The sequence below is a fragment of the Gossypium hirsutum genome, chromosome A07 (genome assembly GCF_007990345.1).
Source record: "Gossypium hirsutum isolate 1008001.06 chromosome A07, Gossypium_hirsutum_v2.1, whole genome shotgun sequence".
Taxonomy (NCBI): domain Eukaryota; kingdom Viridiplantae; phylum Streptophyta; class Magnoliopsida; order Malvales; family Malvaceae; genus Gossypium; species Gossypium hirsutum.
In genome coordinates this window covers 71,994,582-72,014,268 of record NC_053430.1, presented here as the reverse complement: position 1 = coordinate 72,014,268, position 19,687 = coordinate 71,994,582, and the positions used below count along the sequence as shown (strand labels likewise).

At 38.4% G+C, this 19,687-nt stretch overlaps 1 non-coding gene across 1 annotated transcript; it reads right to left on the bottom strand.

Annotated features, from left to right (window-relative positions):
* Positions 1-15,590: 15,590 nt before the first annotated feature.
* On the bottom strand, positions 15,591-15,694 carry LOC121204305 (small nucleolar RNA R71). Its single transcript, XR_005899233.1, has one exon. It is a non-coding gene; the product is annotated as a small nucleolar RNA R71 (small nucleolar RNA).
* Between the last annotated feature and the right edge of the window lie 3,993 nt (positions 15,695-19,687).

The following is a 19,687-nucleotide window of genomic DNA, read 5'->3' as shown; positions in this document are numbered from 1 at the left end:
CAGTTACGAAACGACTTAGGTCTAATAGGGCAGAAATATTCAGGGGTATTGCTGGAGTTGCCACTAATGTGGCTGAATATTGGATTGAGGCCACGGAGCAGATCATGGATGACCTTGTCTACATCCCTGATTAGAAACTAAAAGGTGCAGTATCACAGTTGAGAGACGAGGCTTACCAGTGGTGGCTTACTGTCAAAGAGGGAACTCAAGTCGATCGTTTGACCTGGGAGTGTTTCAAGACTAATTTCTAGGCTAAATACATGGGTGCCAGCTATGTAGATACCCATAGGAGGCAATTTTTGAACTTAACTTAGAGAGATAGGACAGTGGCTGAGTATGAGGCTAAATTTTTACGGCTGAGTCGCTATGCATGGGGGATGGTGGCAACAGAATATGAGCAGTGTGTCCGATTTGAGGATGGCCTTAGAGACGGTCTAAGGGTTCTGATAGCTCCTCAGAGGGAGTTAGATTTCGCAGCACTGGTTGGCAAGGCTAAAATCACCGAGGATGTTACGTGTACTGAGTGTCAGGGCAAAGATAGAGGTAGAGGTAAGAGGGATGCTGAGCCCTCAAATTCTTTTCAGAGGTTTAAGAAAAAGCCTAGAGCTGATGGGCCACTCAGATTTAGAGCCCCTGCTGTTGCTACTACTAGATCACAATTTTGTGTTGATTGTGGAAAATGCCAACAGGGCGAATGTTGGAGGATATTAGGTGCATGTCTGAGATGTAGATCGTTGGAGCACTGTGTTAAGGATCGTACATGGAGGCCCAAGCAGATGCAAGCTACTGGTTAGGTAGTGTACAGCGAGGTGGTTAGCATCCATCGAGAGGCCGTGGTCAGGCCAGGGGTGGAAATGGTATGGGCTGTGGTCGCGGACACTGGACAGAGATGCTAGTCATACTGAGGCGAGGCAGCCGGTGCTAGTCTAATGTCGCCGTGAGGATAGAGATGCTCCAGATGTTATAACGGGTACGTTCTTTATCCATAATGTACTTTATATCGCATTGATTGATGTTGGGTCTACACATTCATATATAACATGCTCTGTATCTGAAACATTGGATACAATGGCTGAAGATACATTGATTCAGATCACTGTTCTAAATCCATTGGGGCAATCTATTTAGATAAATAAGATGTTTAGAGATGTTCCCTTGGAGATACATGGAGTTGTCTTTTTGGCCATCTTATAGAGCTGCCTTTTGGGGAATTCGACCTGATACTAGGCATGGATTGGTTATTCAAACATCGAGTAAGCTTGGACTGTGCTAGTAAATGGGTTGTACTGAGAACTGAAGCAGATGAGGAGGTAGTGGTAACTAGGGAGTGACGAAACTATTTGAGTAATGTAATTTCTGCACTAAGGGCCAAGAAGTTGGTTCGTAAGGGTTGTAAAGCGTACTTAGCCTATGTCATTGTTTCATATGTTGGGGACTCTTTGATAAAGGGTATCAGGACTATTAAGTATTTTTCGGACGTCTTTCCTGAAGAATTACTAGGATTACCTCTAGAACGGGAAGTGGAGTTTGGGACTGAGCTCCTTCCTGGTACAGCTCCAGTGTCCATCACCCCTTACAGAATGACACTGATGGAGCTGGTGGAGCTTAAGGCCCAGATTCAAGAGTTATTGGACCTAGGTTTATCTAACCAAGTGTGTCTCCATGGGGAGCTCCAGTCTTATTTGTAAAAAAGAAAGACGGATCCATGCGTATGTGTATTGACTACAGGCAACTGAATAAGCTGACTATTAAGAATAAATATCCTCTGCCGACGATTGATGATTTATTCGATCAACTACAAGGAGCATCGATTTTCTTAAAGATAGATCTACAGTCGGCGTTTAAGACTCGTTATGGTCGTTATGAGTTCCTGGTAATGCCTTTTGGACTGACTAATGCACCGACAACTTTTATGGATCTGATGAATAGAGTGTTTCAACCCTATTTGGACCGATTTTTTGTAGTATTTATCGACGACATACTGGTGTATTCAAGGAATGATGATGAACATGGTGAACATCTCTGGGTAGTTCTGCAAACCTTGAGAGAGCAGCAACTGTACGCCAAGTTCAGAAAGTGTGAATTTTGGCTACGTGAGGTAACGTTTCTTGGTCATGTGGTGTCTGCTAAAGGGATTAGGTTGATCCTCGAAAAATTAAGGCTGTGGTGGATTGGAAGCAGCATAGGACTGTGTCGAAAATTTACAGTTTTCTGGGACTGCCTGGGTACTACCGAAGGTTTGTAGAAGGGTTTTCATTGATTGCCACACCCTTAATTAACTTGCTACATAAAGATGTGCCATTTTTCTGGACAGATGATGTTCAACAAGAGAGCTTTGAGAAGCTCAAGAAAGTTTTGATTAAAGCTCCTGTTTTGATTCAGCCAGAGTCTGGAAAGGAATTTACAGTTTATAGTGATGCATCACACATCGGTTTGGGTTGTGTCTTGATGCAAGGGGGTAAGGTGGTAGCTTACGCATCTCACCAGCTTAAGACTCACGAGAGAATTACCCAACAAATGATTTGGAGTTGGTCGCTGTGGTGTTCACATTAAAAGTTTGGAGGCATTACTTGTATGGTGAGAAGTGTATCATTTACACTGATCACAAGAGCCTCAAGTATCTCCTCACTCAGAAGGAGTAAAACCTTAGATAGCATAGATGGATTGAGCTGCTTAAGAATTATGATTGTTCGATTGAGTACCACCCTGGTAAGGCCAACGTGGTGGCCGACGCACTGAGCCGTAGGGCTATGGTTGATCTAAAGGTAATGTTTGCTCATTTTAGCTTATTTGATGATGGTAGCTTGTTGGTTGAGCTCCAAGCTAAACTAGTCTGGGTTGAGCCGATTAAGAGTAAATAGTTGGAAGATGAGTCATTGAGTCTTTGGTTTGTTAGGTCAAAAACGGTGAAACTTTGGATTTTGGGCTGAATAGTGAAGGGGTACTTTGTTTTCAAGGAAGAATTTGTGTACCTAAGGATACTGGGTTGAGGCAGTCTATACTGCGAGAGGCGCATAGTAGCCCCTATGCTATGCACCCAGGTGGAAATAAGATGTGCAAAGATCTCCGTGAGATATATTGGCGGCCAAGTCTTAAACGTGAGATTACCAACTTTGTGGGGAAGTGTCTGACATGCCAACAGGTTAAAGCAGAACAACAGTTGCCTTTTGGGTTACTTTAGCCGATTAAAATTCTGATGTGGAAGTGGAAAAAAGTAACTATGGATTTTGTGAGTGGGCTACCCCTAACGCCTTCTAAGAAAGTTTCAGTGTGGTTATAATGGATCGGTTGACTAAAACTACCATTTCATACCAGTTCGCACGAATTATTCGTTGCAGAAACTGGCTAAGATGTATATATCCGAGATAGTGAGACTGCATGGGGTACTAGTTTCTATAATATCTAACAGGGATCTTCGCTTCACATCACGGTTCTAGAAGAAGTTACATGAAGCTCTAGGCACACGATTAGACTTCAATACTGCGTTCCATCCTCAGACAAATGGGCAATCAGAGAGGGTGATTCGGATAATAGAGGACATGTTGAAGAGTTGTGTGATTGACTTTCGGGGTAGTTGGGAGGATTACTTGCTGTTGGCAAAATTTACTTATAATAATAGCTACCAGTCTAGCATTCAGATGGCACCCTACGAGGCATTATATGGTCGTAGGTGCCATACTCCTTCGTGTTGGACTACGTTGGGTGAGCGGCGAGTTCTAGGTCCTAAATTGGTTTCTGATATCGAGGATAAAGTTTTCTTGATTCAAGATCGATTTAAGGCAGCATCTAACAGACAAAAATCTTATGTGAATCTGAAGCGTAAGGAGATTGAGTATTCTGTAGGGAATTTTGTCTTTTTGAAGGTCTCGCCATGGAATAAAGTACTAAAATTTTGGCGTAAAGGCAAGTTAAGCCCAAGGTTTATTGGGCCTTACCGCATTTTGAAACGAGTAGGAGCAGTTGCCTACCAGTTAGAGTTACCGCCAGAATTAGAGTGGATTCATGATCTGTTTCATGTTTCGATGCTGAGACGCTATTGCTCTGATCCTACGCATGTGGTGCCGGTTGAAGAAATTGAAGTCAGACCAGATCTGACTTTCGATGAGGAACCAGTCCAAAGAAGGAAATCAATCCCTTTGGTGAAAGTTCTTTAGCAGAATCACAGTTCTAAAGAGGCTACATGGGAACTCGAGGAGGCGATGCAACGACAATACCCTAACCTATTTTGATCAGGTAAATTTCAAGGTCAAAATTTTTTTTAAGGAGGGTAGAACTGTAACGCCCCAAATCCCAAAAACCCTTTTAGAATTGTTCTGTGTAACTGTAATGTGAAAGTCTGTTGGGCTTAGTAATTTAATGCTCTGGGAGTGTCTGTGGAGCTATGGGTTCAAGTCCTGGCTTGAGCAAAATTTTGGTCTTTATGTGGATAAACCCTTGTTGGTTGCTAGTGGGCTTTTAAATTAATGTGTGTAGGACATGAAAAAGTGAGCATGCTAGCCTAGTGGTAGGTGGCGTGTGGTATGTGCAAGGAGTTTGAGGTTTGAATCTCTACTCATGCGTACGGGAGATTATTTTTACTGGTTGCTTTGGGGAGGAAGTAGTGGTTGACTGAAAAACTGATAAGGGGAAGGGAATTTGAATCAGTCAAGTGAGGGAAAAGTGGAGAGATTTATGGAGAGATAGGGGGAGTGGATTAAAGAGTGGGGGAGAAAGAGTAGTTGGTTGAAAGTAGGAGTCTCCACTATGCCAATTTTGGTCATAGTCTAGCCTAGTGCCGAATTCTCCCCCCACATTTCAGGTTTTTCAACTGTGTGCTTTGCGTTTTCCTTCTTCTGGTTTCGAGTAGTTCCTCAAAATGTCCCCAAGTGTACTGCCAACTTTTCCCTTAATCTTGGCTGATTTCTACTTGTCCCCTATCTTCTTCTTTTCTTTCTCACGGATTTTCTCCCCCTCTTCTCAACTTGGCCGATTGCCTAAGTGCACTTCTCCCCCATTGTTTCCTCTTTGCCCTTTTGTTGTGAGGCTGAACCCTTTTATCCTGTTCTTTTCAAGTTGAACTCTAATTACTCTTCTCTGATTATAGCCGACTTTTCTCTTTCTCCCCTTTCTTTTGGGATATCTTTTCTATTGCTAAAACTGAACATCACTTTTGGTACTTGGGCATTTAGATTGGAGTTTAGGCCGATTATTGGTTAGTCCTTTCTCTTCTTAGGTTTGCAATTTCTTGTTCTTCTCTGTGCCCTACTCATTCAGCCTTATCTCATTTTAGTGATTATCACTTAACTCTATGGTTGCCGAATGTGCTAGGGGCACGATTTCCATGATTAAGGAGTTCGGTTGATTGTCCTTTCGCAATAGGAAGTCCGGTCACTCGTGGTAAGCACTTTGGATATTATTTATTTTTTGCAATGAAGTATTTTTTTTGATGAATCGGTTATTGTTTCGGTTAGAGGTTAAAGCTTTGGAGGAGTTTGTGTGGTGAACAAGAAGGGCTCAGCAATTGGTGGCTTGGTAAGTAGTAATAAACCAGTTAATGTGATTTCAATATTTTGGTTTAGAAGTACCATGAATATGGCTAATGGTAGATCGTTATGAATCTTAAGTGCTTTATTCTCGGAGGGTTGTGACAACAGTTCCATTACAGGTGTGTGAACACTACTGATTGATGTGAAACTACAAAGTTTGAAAAGTCGAAAAGCCGAAAGGTTGAAAAGCAAAAAAGGTGTGTGACGGGCCGTGTTACGAAACATGGCTGTGTGTCGGCGAGATGGCCATGAGCGTTCTCATGGTCCAGAACGGAACTGGGCCATACTGGACCCAACTGGGCCGTGTGGGCCCAATCGGCTTGTGGGCCCCACACGGAGAAATAGCGCCAAGTGCGCTAAATATTGATCTAGGTTGTGTGAACTACATGGATAAGGCTATTTATGGGCTTTGTGGGCTAGATGCGACTGTGGGCCCACACAGGCCATCGTAAGGGGCTTGTAGGCCCATTATTACCGTTTGACTAATAAGGTTGCACGGGTCGCCTAGACGACTTGGTCATACTGTTAGGTCGATAAGTATCTTTGGACCTTAATATGATGAAATGACCATTATACACCTATGCGGTAAATTGACTGAAATACCCCCGTATTATATATGATTGATTCTGAGCATGTTATTTCTGCATACACGTATGTTATTTTGTTGCATTATGTAACAGCCCAATTTAGACCCTAATCGGAACGGTGGTTTCGGGACCATGAATCCAAGTTAAAAATATATTTTAAAATTATTTTTTTGTGTTTATTTTGTGTGTAATTTTATTTGTGAAATTTTCATGATTTAATTTTGTCGTTTAGGTATCCGATTAAATAAAAGGACTTAATCAGGTAAAAGGGAAATTTGGTGGTCATTTCTAAATGGGACCTAGTTGTTAATGGCTTTCTAAATTGGAGTGTTTATGTTGTAAATATTCCATTAGTATATTGTTTGGACGGTAATAGGCATATGTTATAATAGTTTTATATTAATTTTAAAAGGTTAAATTTGTGAAATAGCTAATAACTTATATATGTTATAATAAAACATATAATTAAATATTAATGTTCATATTCTTGTTTCATCCATCGAAATAACAAATAAAGAAAGAAAAGAAAAGAAAAAGAAGCAAGGGTATTCGGCACTTTGGAAGCTTAATCAAGGTTCGTTTTTGCTCGATTTTTGATAATTTTTACGTTTTTGAGGTCGTTGCTTCGAGTACTATAAAATGCATGCTTGAATTTTTTATTTTCATGAATTTTTTGAGTTATGCCATTGTTGAGAGCTTGTGATTTTTTTAATTTGATGATGAAAGATGAAAGATAAGGTTTAGATTAACATATTTTCTATTGGAGTTTTTGATGATTTTGAGTAATTAGTACTGAATTGCAAAAATAATAATTTGAGGGACTAAAATGTGAAATAAATGAATTATATGGGCTTGAATAGACAAGGGTAATATTCGACCTAGCTTGGGTATGGAGAAATTTGGTGTATATTGTGTTTTGTGCAATAGGGACTAAATTGTAAAAATTGTAAATGTCAGGGGTAAAATGGTAATTTGTCCATATATGTGTTTTTGGACTAAATTGAATGAAAATATGTTTGAATGAACTTAATTTGAATATGTTTAGATCAAGAACCAAAGAAATCAGATTTGGATCGGGGGAAAATGAAAGTCGTCGACTAGCTGCCCTGTTCTGTTTTATAACGGCCAAGGTAAGTTTATGAGTAAATAGACGTGTTTAATTGTAGTTAAATGCTATATATTATATATATGTTATTATGAAAGGTATGAATTTATATTTATTATGGCCGAATATGAAAAGGCTTGGCTACTACATTTTCGAATTCGTTTCGACCGAGTTACAATGTTTGAAAACCCCGTATGAACCGTAGGAATAGTTAGGATACATATGTCATGACATAGGATTCTGATATATGTGTGTGAGTAAGACCATGGCATCGATATGTAATTCCGATATATGTGTATGAGTAAAACCCTGCCTGGGACAGTAGCATCAATTTAGGATTACATGTAAAACCATGTCTGGGACATTAGCATTGTACGATATATATGTCATTATCCGAGTGTCCTATCCAATTCCGAGTGTACTATATATGTTAGTTTTCTGGGCCATGTTGTATCAGCTTCGGGTATTCGGGTTGATCCGAGCAAAATTTCAGCTATACTTGATTAGAAACCTCCGAGGAATGTTTCTGAAGTCTGAAGTTTTCTAGGACTTGCTAGTTACTATAGACAGTTTGTAAAAGGTTTCTCTATGATTGCAACTCCGATGACGAAGTTATTATAGAAAGATGTTAAGTTTGAGAGGTCAGAGAAGTGCCAGAAAAGTTTTGCTCAGTTGAAAGCCCTTTTGACCGAAGCTTTAGTGCTAGTTCAATCAGAATCGGGTAAAGAATTTGTTATCTATAGTGATGCATTTTTAAATAGTTTGGGTTGTGTTTTGATTTAGGAAGGTAAAGTTATAGCTTATGCCTCGAGACAGTTAAAGCCACATGAAAAGAACTATTCGACGCATGACCTAAAATTGGCAGCTATTGTGTTTGCGTTGAAAATTTGGCGTCACTATATGTTTGGTGAGAAATGTCATGTTTATTCTAATCAAAAAAGCCTGAAATACTTGATGACTCAAAAAGATCTGAATTTGAGACAACGCCAATGGTTAGAATTGTTAAAAGACTACGAGCTTGTGATTGACTATCACCCGGGAAAGGCTAATGTTGTTGCTGATGCTTTAAGCCAAAAATCACTGTTTGCTTTGCATGCAATGAATGTGCATATGGCCATGTCAGATGATGGTTTGATATTAGCTGAATTGAAAGCTAGACAGTTATTTGTTCAACAAATATGTGATGCCCGAAGGTGGATAATGAATTATTAGCACAACGAGTTCAATGTGTGAAAGATACTGATTTAGAATTCAGAGTTGATGCTAATAACTATTTGAAATTCAAAAACTGAATATGCATTCCGAGGAATTTGGAATTAATTCAAATGATTTTGAATGAAGCTCATAGCAGTCGTTTGTCTATTCACCCAGGTAGTACAAAGATGTATAATGATCTGAAATAGCTTTACTGGTGGCATGGTTGAAACGAGACATTTCTGACTTTGTTGCAAGATGTTTAGTCTGTCAACAAGTAAAAGCTGAACATCAGGTACCTTTTGGAGCTTTAGCCGATCATGATACCTGGGTGGAAGTGGGACAGAGTTACTATGGATTTTGTATCTGGTTTACCGTTGACACTAAGCAAGAAAGATGCAATCTGGGTTGTTATGGATAGATTGGCTAAATCAGCTCACTTTGTTTCTATACCTGGTGTGCCTATATCTATCGTTTCAGATAGAGATTCAAGATTTACATCGCGATTTTGGAAGAAATTGCAAGATGTACTAGGTACAAAATTACATTTCAACACCTCTTTCCATCTGCAAACAGATGGTCATCCTGAGCGAATCATTCAGATACTTGAGGATATGTTGAGATGTTGCATTCTCTAGTTTGAAGGTAGTGGGAACGATACCTACCTTTGATTGAATTTGCGTATAATAATAGCTTTCAGTCGAGTATCAAAATGGCACCTTATGTGGCTTTGTACGGTCCTAAATTTCGTACACCATCGTATTGGACTGAACTCAATGAAAATAAGATACACGGGGTTGACCTGATCAGAGAAACTGAACAGAAAGTGAAAGTGATTCGTGAAAATCTAAAAGCAGCATCAAACCGTCATAAATCATATGCAGACTTAAAACATAAAGATATAGAGTTTTAGATTGGAGATAAAGTCTTTTTGAAAGTCTTGCCGTCGAAGAAGATACTCAGATTCGGTCGTAAAGGCAAATTGAGTTCGAGGTTTATTGGGCTGTATGAGGTTATAGAACGTATCAGGCCGGTTACTTATAGACTGTTGTTGCCATCTAAGCTAGAAAAGATCCACAATGTATTCCATGTCTCGATGCTTCATAGATATCAATATGATCCTTCACATGTGATTAGTCCAGCTGAGGTTGAGATTAAGCCCGATATGACGTACGAGGAAGAACCGATTCATATTCTGGCTTGTGAGATTAAAGAGTTGCAAAATAAGAAAAGGCATAAACATGGAGTTGAGGAAGCAACGTGGAAGCTAGAGGGTGCAATGAGAGAACGTTATCCGAACCTATTCACCGGTAAGATTTTCGAGGATGAAAATTCTTAAGGGGGAGAGTTGTAACAACATTTAGACCCTAATCGGAAAGGTGGTTTCGAGACCACAAATCCAAGTTAGAAAAATAATTTTAAAATTATTTTTTGTGTTTATTTTGTGTGAAATTATATCTGTGAAATTTTCGTGATTTAATTTTGTCGTTTAGGTATCCGATTAAATAAAAGGACTTAATCGCATACAAGGGAAATTTGGTGGTCATTTCTAAAAGGAACCTAATTGTTAATGGCTTTCTAAATTGGGGTGTTTATGTTGTAAATATTCCATTAGTATATTGTTTAGACGGTAATAGGCATATGTTATAATGGTTTTATATTAATTTTAAAAGGCTAAATTTGTAAAATAGCTAATAACTTATATATGTTATAATAAAACATATAATTAAATATTAATGTTCATATTCTTGTTTCATCCACCGAAATAACAAATAAAGAAAGAAAAGAAAAAGAAGTTAGGGTATCCGGCACTTTGAAAGCGCAATCAAGGTTCGCTTTTGATCGGTTTTTGATAATTTTTACATTTTTGAGTTCATTGCTTCGAGTACTTCAAAACCCATGCTTGAATTTTTTATTTTGGTAAATATTTTGAGTTATACCATTGTTGAGAGATTGTAATTTTTGTTGTTTGATGATGAAATATGAAAGATAAGTTTTAGATTAACATATTTTGTATTGGAGTTTTTGATGATTTTGAGTAATTAGGACTAAATTGCTAAAATAATAATTTGAGGGACTAAAATATGAAATAAATGAATTATATGGGCTTGTATAGACATGGGTAATATTCGGCCTAGCTTGGGTATGGAGAAATTTGGTGTATTTTGTGTTTTGTGCAATAGGGACTTAATTGTAAAAATTGTAAATGTTAGGGGTAAAATGGTAATTTGTCTATATATGTGTTTTTGGACTAAATTGAAAGAAAATATGTTTCAATGAACTTATTTTGAATATGTTTAGATCAAGAACCAAAGAAATCGGATTTGGATCGGGGGAAAACAAAAGTCGTCGACTAGCTGCCCTGTTCTGTTTTATAACGTCTGAGGTAAGTTTATGAGTAAATGGATGTGTTTAATTGTAGTTAAATGCTATATATATATCTGTTATGAAAGGTATGAATTTATATTTGTTATGGTCTAATATGAAAAGGCTTAACTACTACATTTCTGAATTCGTTTCAACCGAGTTATGACGTCCAAAAGCCCGTATGAACCTTGGGAATAGTTAGGATACATATGTCATGACATAGGATTCTGATATATGTGTGCGAGTAAGACCATGGCATCGATATGTGATTTCGATATATGTGTACTAGTAAGACCCTGTCTAGAACAGTGGCATTGATTTGTGATTACATGTAAAACCACGTCTGGGACGTTGGCATTGTAATATATATATATGATTATCTGATTGTCCTATCAAATTTTGAGTGGTTCATCGGACATAGATGAGTTGAGATCAAATGTGTAAAATGAGCTAAATAGCCAAGTATGAATTAGCTTGTTGTTACCTAAAATGAGGTAAGTGTATTCGGTCTTGAAACTATTATTGAAATGAGCCTTAAAATTTTGCATGTGTGATTATGTGTATTCCGTTACATAGATTATATATGTATATGGAAATATATTTTGACTCATAAGTCTGTGTGTTTTTGTGTATGTGAATTAGGTTGATAATAATTTATTTGGCTTTGGAAATTAAATGGTAATATGATAATTTGGTGATATGAGCATTCGGTCAAGGTGACTTTTATGAATGAATATTTATATATATATATTATGAACTTTATATGTTTGGATTTAAATGTGTTATAATATTACAAGTTGTCTTGGTTTAACTTGGTTGATAATGTTACAGAGTTGTTTATTTGCCTATGACTTACTAAGCTTTAAAAGCTTACCCTGTGTTTTTTTGTGTGTTCCTATCTTATAGATTCCTTCGATTCAAGTTACAAGCTCGAGGATCGTCAGCAAAGACAATCACACTATCCACAACTTCGGTATTTAAATAGTTGAACTTGAACTATGGCATTTATAGGCTGGAACATAGTTTTGAGATGTGGAATTTGGTTATGTATATAAAGCCATGCGAAAATGGCTTGCTAATTATGCTTAGACTTGGTTTTATGTGTGCTTAATTATAATGTTTAGTGATCTTGGTTTTGATAATTCGATTATGCTTGATTGTGGGTTAAATCCATTTTAGTTAAATTATTAAGTATTATGAATAGATGATGTTCTTAGTAGGTGTTTTACGCATTGAAACGACTTAATTATTATGCTTGAGTTTGGTTTTGGTTAAATTATGGGTTGAGCTTATTTTGATTATCATGTTATGTGCTATGGATGAGAGGCATTTATGATATGTGTTTTGATTATTAAAATTGATTAATGATGTTGGAAGTGGTACGAATGTATTGGCCTTAATAAGTATATATATAGAATATTTGGATAATTTGAATGTGGTTCAATCTAAGATTAGATACTTATGTGAAGTTGGTTTTTAATAATTAAGTTTAGTTGTTAGATATGTTCGGTTATATGCTGAAATTAAAATAAGGTAGTTACTTGACTGGTAATTGGGTTCTTGATTATATTAGTATGCTTTGGTTTATAATGTGGAAAAGATATATACAGATTCATAATCTATTTGATAGATATATGTATAATGGTGTTGATCATGTATTTTGGTTTTAAAATAATAATGGATGTGTGTTATGTTTTACTACATAATGCTTTAGCAAATTAAAATATATGTCGTTTATATGAGATGTATTTGGTTTATGATTATTGAGTGAAGTAAAAGAATATGTTTGACTATGTGGCTTCTTGGTTAACCAAAATCAACAAATATTAATAAGAAAGTTTCGGTTCCTAATGGTACATTATTTGTAAGTTTTAGTTAGTTATTTGAGTAGTATAATTAATTGAGTTGATGATATATATATAATTATTTATTATGGAATGTATCTTTTGTTGGTAAGTAAATGATATGCAGTTGCTTGTATAAGTATGTGCACGATTTGTATAAAAATAAATTTAATATTTAGTAATGAAGTTATTAATGTATTATATGTTTTTTATATGTATAAATTGTTTTGATACATTTTGGATTATATTTTATTTGAGCTGTGTTGTCAATGACATAATTAATTTAGACTTAATATTTGATTAAATTGTAAGCTTTGAGGCAATTAAAATTTTGATTTGTAATATATATAGTGTGCATGTTTATATGAATTGTAAAATGTTCAGTAATGCCTCTTAACCCTAATCCGGCAACGGACATGGGCTAGGGGTGTTACACATTACATGGGATGGGTTATATGATTTTGGAGGAAGTGTACTGAAAGGTTATAAGCCTATTACTGGCAGCTCCACTGCAAATACTATTATAGCACCGAAATTGGTACGACTTGGCGTGTAGGGTTGTGTGGGCCGATTTTATCCCCACATGGTGCGTAGGGCTGCTACGGAGTTGGTGTGTAGCGGTTGGATTGGGTAGGACTCTTTGTTGCATACTATACTGAAATGGGCTAAGGACCAGACTGCCTCTGTTACCGAAACGGGCTAAGGCCCTGATTACTACTATTATTGGAAAAAGGGGCTAAGGCCCTAGCTAGAATAAAGAGGGCTTAGGCGCAGGTTGCATTTTCTCTGATTATCTGCTATTTTGGGATTTTACACATTGAGTTTTCGTAAACTCACTCGTCTGTTAGTTGTGCAGGAAATCCCCAGGCTTAGATGGATGATAAATCGTAATTTATACATGTTTTTATCCCATGCTTAGCATATTTATGGATGGTTTCTCCTTAGATTTGCCGAATTCGATGCTCCTAATTCTTTAATTTCATGTTTTATACTTAGGTGAGCATAGGAGAGTAAAAAGAGCGAGAAACGGGCCGAAAACAGAGAAAATGGACCCACATAGGAAATCAACATGGCCTGGGCTTTCTCACACGGGCGTGTCCCACGACCGTGTCCCTTTGGCAGGATCGAAGCATGACTTACACTGTAGACTACACGCCCGTGCCTATTCAACAGCCTTGACCACGGGCTGGAGTAATCGCACACGGGCATGTCACATGGGCATGTCCCTACCGAGCCCAAGTATAACCCTATTCAGAAAAAGAAAAATTTTGAGGGCTCTTATGCATTCTAAAGCTTATTTAAACACCTGAGGAGGCACTTAGAAAGGAGATGCGGAGTAGGCAATAGGGAATTACTTAAGGAAAGCTAATTGATCCATCTCAGAAGTCGGATTCATCATCAAGACTGAAGATCTCCCTTCAAGTTCCTTCAGGAGTTTTGGGTTTTCTTATGGTTTATTATCTTTATGCTTTTGAGATGTTTTCTTTCATAAGTATGAACTAAACCCCCTAAATACCTAAGGGGAATGAAACCTAAGACGGATCTTGTTATTATTATCTGAATTGTATGATAAATATTTAACTTGTTCTTAATTATGTATTCTTAATTCTTGTTTTAATATTCCAGGATATTGATTCGAGTTAATACTCTTATTCAGAGGAGGAATAGACCCTGTCTAAGAGTAAATTTGTCATAATTAAACGGAGTTGATTGCACGCCTAGAGATAGGGTGGTAAGATTTTTCCGGATTAGGGTGAAACCTAATAAGAGGATCCATAGGTCGAGTTAATGCAACACTAGGAAGTTAATTAGAAAGAGATTTCAATTAATCAACCTAGGGTTAGACGTTATTAGTCTTGAGAGAGATAATAATATAACTTAGCGATTTCTACGGATCAAGTCAAATGAATAAATCGTCTGATTCAGAGTCAAATAACAAGTGAAGTCTAGGTGGATTTTTCCTTAGGTATTTTCTTAATCAATCGAATTTTCTAAAAAGTATTTTCTCAAATTTTCTCGCTGTGCACTCTTAGTTTAGTAATTAGTTTAGATAACCAAATCCCTTAATTTTTAGAATAGATAATAAAAAGAAGGTAATTACTAGTACTCTTGGTTCATTTGGGTTCAACAATCCGGTCTTGCTAAAGCTATACTACTGTTCGATAGGTACACTTGCCTTCATCGTGATAATAGTTAGTTTCAAGAACAATTAATTATAAATATTTAAAACCTATCGCGAATATCACGTATCATGTTTTTGGTGCCGTTACCGGGGAACTAGGATATTAGGAACACTCAATTTTTATTACTTTAGCCATTTTACTTTATTTTCAATTTAAATTTTTATTTTCTTTTCTAATTTTTCTTTTCTTCATTCCTGGCAGGTTTTTATAGTGTATGACTAGAAGAAACCTGCCGGGACCATTACTGTTTGATAGTGAGATCGATTGCACAGTTCATAGAAACCGAAGAAAAATAAGGCGAAGCTTACGATACACAGTGTAAGAGTAAGGGGACGATACTTCAACCACAACAGAGAAGATGCTGAAAACCAAGAAAATCCGCTACCTCCTGCGATTGCTGTTAATCAGAATCATGCTCGGCGTACTATGTATGATTATGCTAAACCTTCTTTAACAGGACTAATCGAGCATAGTTAGACCTGCTATAGCTGCAAATACTTTTGAACTGAAACCTAACACAATTCAAATGATACAGCAATTTGTTCAGTTTGATGGTTTGCAGGACGAAGATCCCAACGCTCACTTGGCAAACTTTTTGGAACTGTGTGATACATTTAAAATTAATGGCGTTTCTGATGATGTCATTCGCCTTCGGTTATTCCCTTTTTCATTGAGAAACAAAGCTAAATAGTGGTTAAATTTGTTACTACGAGGGTCAATCACTACTTGGGAACAAATGACCGAAATTTTTTTATTAAAATATTTTCCGCTGGCTAAAACGGCTAAATTACATAATGATATCTTCTTTTGTGCAGATGGATTTAGAAACACTCTAAGATGCATGAGAGAGATACAAGGACCTCTTGAGAAGATGCCCTCACCATGGGTTACCACTCTAGCTACAGGTTCAAACGTTTCATAATGGCCTGAATCCTTCGACTCGACAAATGGTTGACGCAACCACGGGTGGAACCATCAATAATAAGACACCTGAAGATGCTGATGAATTTATAGAAGAGATGTCACTGAATAATTATCAGTGGCAAGTCATGAGGACAAAGCCAACAAAAGCATCCGGTGTTTATAACGTTGATTCGGTCACTATGCTCTCTAATCAGGTAGAACTCTTGAATAAGAAAATTGAAGGTTTTCTTTGTTCTTCATAGGTTCACCCTATAATGCAGTGCGAAGCAAGTGGAGGTGGATTAAGTAATCCAGATTACCCACCCTATGGCCACAACATGGAGAATGAGCAGTTAATTACATGGGTAATAATCCTCGATCTCAAAATAATCCTTATAGTAATACTTACAATGCAGGCTGGAGGAACCACCCAAATTTCTCATGGGGAGGCCAAGGAAATTAGCGACCACCACCACCTCTAAGCTTACAACAGCCACCCTACCAACAAGAGAAAAAGCCGAACCTTAAGGAGATGCTAACAAAATTCATCTCGGTGTCAAAAACTCATTTTCAGAATATGGTGACAGCACTTAAATATCAACAAGTATCGATCCAAGGGCTTGAAACTTAGATAGGTCAACTCGCTAAATTGATATCTGAACGACCACAAGGTAGCCTGCCGAGTAACACTGACTCTAACCCAAGGGAGCAAATCAATGAAATTACCATTCAAGATGAGGAAGGGTTGTTTCACCTGAACCAGAACCGAGGCAAGAAACTGTGGTAAGTAAAGGTAAGGGTGAGGTGGACCACAATGACCAGAAACCGGTAAGTAAAGAGTACAAACCTCGTGTGCCATACCCAAACGTGACAAGGAAAGACCGCACAGAAGAACAATTCGGTAAATTCCTTAAATTATTAAAGAAGTTACATATTAACTTACCATCTATTAAAGCTCTTTCGCAGATGTCAAACGCAGCCAAATTCTTAAAGGAGCTTTTAATAAATAAGTGGAAGTTGGATGAGGTGTCGCATGTGGAACTAAATGTGGTTTACTCAGCCATACTACAGAATAAGCTGGCTAACAAATTAAAAGATCCAAGGAGTTTTACGATTCCCTGTTTAATTGGTAGCCTAGGCGTAAATAATACTTTGGCTGATTTAGGGGCTAGTATCAATGTCATACCTTACAAAATGTTTAAACAACTAGGTCTTGGGAAACCCAAACAAACTAGGATGAGTATTCAATTCGCCAATAAAACAATCAGATTTCCTAGGGGGATTATTGAAGATGTACTCGTTAAAATTGACAAATTTATATTCCCAGTTGATTTCGTTGTTCTAGACATAGAAGAGGATAGTAATGTTCCTTTAATTTTAAGGAGGCCTTTTTTAGCAACCGCTAGAATAATAATTGATGTTGGCACAAGTGAACTCACACTTCGTGTGGGAGATAAAACAATCACCCTTCAAGCTCATAATTCAAGTAACACATTGAAAATTGAAGGTGGTTGTATAAATCATTCTACTAAAACTGACCATGTGGTGCAACCTACTTTATAGGAAATAAGTTCGAAGAACCTACACGAGCCATGTTCAAGCAACAACAAAGGACCTCCCTATGAAGAACAAAGGCTACAAATCAAGGAACTAGATGAATGGAGAACACAGAAATTGAGAACACCTGATAAATCGAAACCGAGCCAGGACGAGCTCAATACATCACCAAATCAACTTAAGGTTGGAGACAAAGTATTATTAGATATAGCAGATCCTCGCATTACCACTTCTGAACCTAATGAAGAAATTCCTTTCACGGTACTCAGTATTTTCCCATATGGTACAATCGAGGTAATTCACCCCAAATTCGAAACTTTTAAGGAAAACAATACTCGTCTTAAACCTTGTATTGATAAAGTTGATAGCAGGGATGAGGAGTGTAAACTCCTCGAGCCACCATGATCACACGCCAAAGAGGTAAGTCAAGCTTAGACTACAAATAAACGCTTCTCTGGAGGCAACCCGAGTACTAACAGTAATGATTTATTTAAATTCTAGTTTTTCACATTTAACCTACAACTGAGTCTTGAAACACAGGGTTTTCCAATCCACATGGTCAGGCACACGGGCGTGCCTTAGGCCGTGCACACACCACAGGAGGAGAAACGAACATGGCAAAAAATTTTCCCAACACGAGATGTGATAAGTTGCCACGGCCATGTGATAAGGCCATGGGTGAAACTGCCAAACCAACACGGGCGTGTGACACGCTCGTGTTTTGAAACCGTGGGCAGACCTGTCAAATTAGCACGGGCATTCGACACTCCCGTTCCCAGCCCCCGTGATCGACACTGTCAAACTAACACAGGTGTGGGCTACCATACACGGGCATGGGAGAAGCGAATAAAGCAAGACAGGACTGTGCGACACAGCCGTGTGCACCCATACGCCCAAGGAACACGGGTGTGGGGCGAATGTCAGACGCGCTTAAATTTAAAAATTGGGAAACACACGGGCAAAAATTAGGGCACACGGGCGTGCCCCACGGCTGTGTGCCACAAAATCTATATAAAACCCTCACTATTCATCATTTCCCTCCCCAAAAATCCCTAACCCTAGCCGCTGCAACTCTACACGTCCTACCTGCCACGCCCGTACGCCGCCACAACACTGTTTCTGATGACCCAAGCTTCTTCCTTTTGCGTTTGTTTACTCTTTTCTCTCTTATTTTCTTTAAATATTTTGCCTATTTCATGTTTTCTCTGATCCATTTGACTATTTTCAGTGAATATTCATAGTAGAATAATAGAAATACTCATGCTTATTATTAAAGAATTCTGCCATTTTTCATATTACATTCATCCATCTTTGTTGTTTCCATGGATTTTATGCTTATCCACATGCACTCATGCATTAGATATTCCCGTAGCATTATTATCATAAAAATATTTTAATAACTTAATATATTTGCTTTAGTTGCTTTAGCTTTGTTTACTTCATCTTGTACGTGAGTCTCATGAAATATTCCTATTCTGTTTTGTTTTTCCATGCTATTCTTGGGACATATTGGTTGGACTTCGACTTTTCAATGCAGATATACAATGTCATCCTCATGTGGTAAGAAAACCGTTGTCCCTATCTCGAAGAAGAGGAAAGGAGCAGTGTCATCCTCGGGTCCTACCGCTGAGATCGGTCACTCTTTCCTCAAGTTCCCCTTGGGACCTCAGGAGGAGCTATTTCAGACATTACAGGCCCGACCTCTAGATGTGGGCCACTGCATTGACTGGGCCGTACTTGAATAGATTCAGTTGGCTAACGCGGTCTGAGCCCTCCTAACGACTGACCTATGGGGGCTCTTCTTTGAGATTGTCGAGCCGACGTATCTCGAGTTCACGTTGGAACTCTGCTCGACGTTCCATCTTCAGACTGTCATGACCAACTTCGACTATCCTGGAATGATCCAGTTCTGCCTTGGTGGTCTAGTGCGCCAATTGAGCGTACCCGAGTTCGGGATTGCACTAGGGTTGTCCACGGAAGAGTTTATACACGACAATGAACTCGACACCCTCCACCGCCACATCCACTACTCTCCCTCAAAGTGTTGGAGGGATCTCGTCCCTGCCTCAGCCACCTACGATCTTAGCCACTCCAAGGCATCGGCTCTCCCTCCATCCGTGAGGTACCTACACGCCCTCCTGGCTCAAACTCTGACGGGATGACAAGAGAGCACCGACGTCATCACCACCCACGACGCCTACTTCTTATGGAGCATGGCGTACGGGCACGTCCTCGACCTCGCCTACTTCATCGACCTCGCCATCCGCCATCAGACGGAGCGACATCGGAGGGGTTCATCTCTATAAGGTCCCTATGTGACTCGATTGGCACGACACTTTGGGGTCTTCAACACAGCAACACAATCATCCTCCCTCACTCTCATCGACCAGATGTCCCCACAGGGCATCTCGAGCATGCTAAA